Source organism: Cupressus sempervirens, chromosome 1 (assembly GCF_028749045.1).
Source record: "Cupressus sempervirens isolate cs-2001-9-10 chromosome 1, ASM2874904v1, whole genome shotgun sequence".
NCBI lineage: Eukaryota > Viridiplantae > Streptophyta > Pinopsida > Cupressales > Cupressaceae > Cupressus > Cupressus sempervirens.
This window is the reverse complement of record NC_143118.1, coordinates 652470153-652475702: the sequence shown is the minus strand read 5'-3', so window position 1 is coordinate 652475702 and position 5550 is coordinate 652470153.

Genomic DNA, 5550 nt, shown 5'->3' with positions numbered 1-5550 from the left:
AAGTATACCCAGTAAGAGAAAAACCCTTTGTAGATTGGGAGCAACATTCATCTTGTGATGTTGAAACAACAATTATTGCTTCAAGATACATGACCTAAAGATACAGGAACCCTACTCTCCACAAAATTTATCTCTTTCCACTATAAGAGTCCCATGGTATATCAATTTGGGAAGGAGTCTACACCAATACTGGCAACTGTTAATGTTTCAACCTCCCATACTCCTACAACCATTACCAGTAATGAATGACAATGTAGAGGATCATGATATGTCTAGAGAAGTTTGGTGATGGAGAAGGCCCAAAGCAAATTATGGATACTTTTATTATGTTAAGAATGAGCTTGGGGAAAGTATAACTAGTGAATGGAGAGTTCATGCTAGAATCCATAATTTCATGGTCATTGGGGACAAACAATAGTTCAATTGGAGGGAATTATGGGCTTTCGAAAGGCCATCTTTCTAAGTTCTTTTGATCTTGCTTTCAAATAGTTATTGTGCAAAATGTCATGACTTTATGGTTTCAAGCATATAAACTTATGGTTTGAGTGTGTGTGTGTGTGTGTGTGTGTGTGTGTGTGTGTGTGTGTGTGTGTGTGTGTGTGTGTGTGTGTGTGTGTGTGTGTGTGTGTGTGTGTGTGTGTGTGAAGACATGAAGTAGAAATATGGATAGTTTAAAGATGCTATATTTTCTTGAATTCATGGACTTAAATGGCATAATGAAGTAGTTATACATTTTGATAAATATTTCCCAATCTATGTTATATTTTTGGTAGTTTTCCTCCTGTAGCCATAGGACTTGCAAGAGTGTTAATTGGAAATTTACACTTTTTCTCTAATATTGATGATGAGAATATATATATATATATATATATGGAAGGTTTTGTGTGCATTGATTATTTTGCAAGTGTTTGTTGTGGGTATTCAAGGATCAACATTTCAATGCTGGAGTAGTCAAAGCCAACTGTGGGTTGCTAGACATTTGCAAGCAAGGCAAATCATTTATTTCTTTTTGTTGTTGTAGTGCATGGATGTAGCTTCCACAACTTGGTATATTCTTGGAGGATTTATGCTAAGTTAATGGTGTTTCCGTTTTGAACTTTATGAGTCTATAATTGATCCTCATTAATGAAGTGATATTAAATTTAGGAAGTAGTTGTAGTTTCCCTTAAAATAATGATTATTGTAACTTTGAGGGCAATCAAAGGTGTAGAAGAAGTTAATTTTCATAGTAGCATTATTGTGATACTATTTTTCAATCAAGTGTAATCTTTCTCCTTGAATGAATAGAATGCACAGTTCAAGTTTATATCTCTTATCTTGATTGTATTTCCTATCCACTCATCCAATGGGGCCCACTTGGTGAGTGAACTATTCTGTTAAGAGTAAGATTTAATTTCCTTGTTTATTTCTAAGTAAGGTCTTTGCTACTTTAGCATCCATAACTATACCTAAAGCATAGGCAGTTAGAGTAGCCTTTGTCTGTGATTACATGCTTTGCTAGAGTAATTTCATTTACTAGTTCTAGTTTAATTTTCTTAAAGGTCAAGAATTTGAATTCCATAGGTTAGCCTTAATATTGAAAAATTCTAATGCATATACTTTGTGAATTCCATTCCAAGTTTATGTTCTTGGTTGATAATTAAATGAGACTAAATAATTCATTTAGAAACCAATTAGGGTGTCCAATCCTGAATAGGCAGTCCATTTTTGTAGGTTTCTAATACCATTATTTGGTTAGTCACCTTGTAGGGAGACTGTACCAATACTTGCATGGTTACATCCTTGGCTTCCATTGTCGAGCTAGCATAAAGAGACTTTATATCCAACCATTTTTTATGAATTGGGGAATGCACTTCATGCCTGGCATGCAAGTGATGCATCTGCATATGCAATTTTGTCACCTTGGAAAACTATATTTGATCATTGGATTTGTTCAAGTCCTAATTTTAATGAAGTAACAAAGTGGTTTTTAGGGTGGAAAGGACTATTTTTCCTTGAGCTTCTTGCTAATGAGAGGATATGAAGTTAGCTAAATGTAGACCTTGAAATGATAAATCAAGTTGTAGAGGTTATGACTATAGAACAACCTAGGGCTAGAGAGAATGTAAGCTATCTTAAGGTGATAGAGAAATGCCAATTTGAGGCACTTTAGTAGCAACATATGCTCAACAACAAGCCTCAACTTCCATGGATAGTGGGATTTACCTAAATAATTCCATGGGTGCACCTTGGTTGAGTTTGAAGGAAGTGATTGAAATATATGCACAAGAACATGACATCCAATTTTTCCCTAAAGTGGGACACAGACATGATGGTCTTTAGGTTTATGGCTTTGGAACTCTCGGTATCTATCTAGATTGTGTAAAACAACAAGTGCTTTCTTAATCAAGAAATAGATGGGTGATTACATCATTGGAGTAGCTAGTTGAGATGTAATGTAATTGAACTGGAGGAAATCATTGATAAACTAAACATAAAATGAAGACAAAACTTGAAAACTTGAATGTTGAAATATTGAAAGGAAAGTTATCAAGGATCAAATACCTATGCCAGAGTTACAACACAATGTGAAGTTGATTCTAGATATTAAAAAAAAAGAACACAAATCATTCCCCATTTGTTTTGATTGTGGAGAGTTGCGGCTGAAAGAGGGTGGAGAGCTCCAAATGAGGGTGGAGAGCTCCAAATGTTGGTGGAGAGCTCTGAGTTCTGAACATTTGTGGAGATTTCATGGTCGCACCCTTGTGATCACTGCATTTTGTTGTCGTGCCTTTATGATCTTTGTATTTCATTATCATGCCCTTGGTGGAGATCAATGGAGATCTAAGATTTTATTACCATGCCCTTGTGATCCCTACATTTTATTGTCATGCCCTTGTGATCTCTACATTTCATTTCCATGCCCTTGTGATCTTCGTGCCCTTACTCTATAATTTTGTTTTCATGCCATGCCCTTGTTATCTTTGTACCCTCCCTTTGAAATTTTCTTCAAGGGGAGATAAAAAGCCTGAGATGAGATTTGAATAAAATTATTGTGATTTTGTTTTGCAGAAAAATGTGGATTCATATCTAATGATCAGAGGCCAAAGGTATTCATGTGTATCATACACTTTTCATGAAAAAACCCCAAGTTACAGAAGTTACTTCTACCACTAGAGCAAGTATTTTCCATTGAGTGAGAAATTGTATGCAATCTATAAAATCCCTTTACCTTTTTGGGACATGGAGCACATTCTATGTTAGTAAAATTCAAGTTTGTAGTTATTTGCATTTTTTTTTCAAAGACATGAACAATGATCGATTAGAATTTCTTGTATTTGTTTCTAGATATTACTCTCTATCATTTCCTTCCTCTAGACATTATTGTCATCTTTAATTTTCCAAATATATCCATATACACCTTCCTTCTACCCCACCATAGGCAGGGACTAGAGCTACATCCTGTTCTCTAATGTGCATATGGTCAAATATAGACATGAATTACATGGGCATTATTTGTTGACCTACATATGGTCTTTTATTTAATGCAATCCTCCATATGGCCTATTACAAATATACATTATAATTTTAAGAAAAATAATAGTCTTAAATGTATATGATTAAATAAAACAAACAAGAGTACTACTTTTAGTTGTATAATTCTAGTATTACTGATTATGTTAAATAAAATGTTTAATAAAAAAAGTATGAAGTAACATAAATGAATCATCTACTCAATCCTATTATGACTTAATGTTAATGCATTCGATCATTACCTAGATGTTATTATGCACAAGATCCAAGACATAATATAATCTGTAAGTATAGATTTTTGCATACTCAGTTTGGTATGAATAGTTTCAATTAAATGCAAGGATGATTGCTTCTGTTAATTCAATACATGAATGATTAATTTAATTTGGCATAAGTATTTTGCAAGTATGTATGTATGCATGTAAAGAAGTTCACATAGTGAAAAAATATATATACATACATGCACATATACATAAAATCATTATAATTAGTTATCCTTGAATCTAACCAAAGCTATTTTATATGAAGAAAAGATATGTGTTTAGAAGGGGAAAAAAAAATTTACCTAGGTATCTCTTCTCCCCTTAAAGAAAATCACAGAGTGAGGGCATGGAGATCACAAGGGTATGATATGGAAATGAAATGCGGTGATCACAAGGGAACGACAAAAAAATCCTAGATCTCCACTAATCTCTACTAACGTTTAGAGCTCTCCACCCTCTTTTGTGAGCAGCTCTCCATAGTCAATCAAAAAAAATGAGGAATGATTAATGTCATGTTTTCTATTATTTTTTATTTATAATCCATAATCCACAATCTGCAAGACCTCTCTAGATATATACATACATACATAGACACATATATACATATAAATATGTATATATATACAAGCATGCATGCATACATACATACATACATACACGCATACATACATACATACATACATACATATGTATGTATGTATGTATGTGTGTATGTATGTATGTGTGTGTGTGTGTGTGTGTGTGTGTGTGTGTGTGTGTGTGTGTGTGTGTGTGTGTGTGTGTGTGTGTGTGTGTGTGTGTGTATACATACATATATGAAAACAACAATGCACTTTCTAAGAGTTTACAATTGTTAAACAAAATTAATATTTTACAAGAAAATACACCTGAAGAACTATTAGCTTAGAAGCAAGAACATAGTGTTGAAATGGTACAGAAAGTGCTTGACATGAGAGGTTTGCAAGTGAGGGTGCTAACTAATATTAAAAACTTGAATGTTGAAATAAAAGCTATCAATGATCAAACACCTATGCTAGAGTTACAACATAATATGAAGTTGATTTTAGATATAGTGGAGGCAGATATTCAAAAGTTTGATAATCAAAATTTAATGCATGAGAGCAAAGGAGAAGGAGTGGCTTTAGAAAGAGAAGGAGAAGGAATAGCTTGAGAAAGAGATTACACAACAGAAACAATACCTAGACAACATAGAGGATATTATGAGAGTCACTAGATAAAATCTAAGAAAGTGTTGTGGTAGGTACTATGACATTGGAATCACTTGCAAGTGTCTTAGATAATTTACTATCCAAATATTAGGAGGACTACAAGTTGTGCAATTTTTCATGTATTGCATCTGCATTTTCTTATAAGAGTGTTTCAAGTATTGGCACAATCTCCCTACAATAATCCCAAGTATCAAATGTTTATAAGAGTGTCTCAAGGTTCAAAACCACTTCAACATCCTTTGCATGGTTTAGAGGTAATGTCATTGTGGCAGAGGCTTCTACAAGGGAATGAGTCCCGTGATTATGGCATTTACACAAAAGCAAAACTTGCTTCTTCAACTCCTTACACTCAACTCTTCATTGAAGTTATTTTTCTAGTAGTGAGAATAACTAATAAAAATTCCTAGGAGCCAAGGGACCTTTAACCTATGCTACATTTTTTTGGATACATGGGATAAGTTATTACCAGCTTCAGTACTTCATAACATTCGAGATCATATAGTGATGCCCAAATTAATAGCAACAATAGATACTTGGGATTCTCG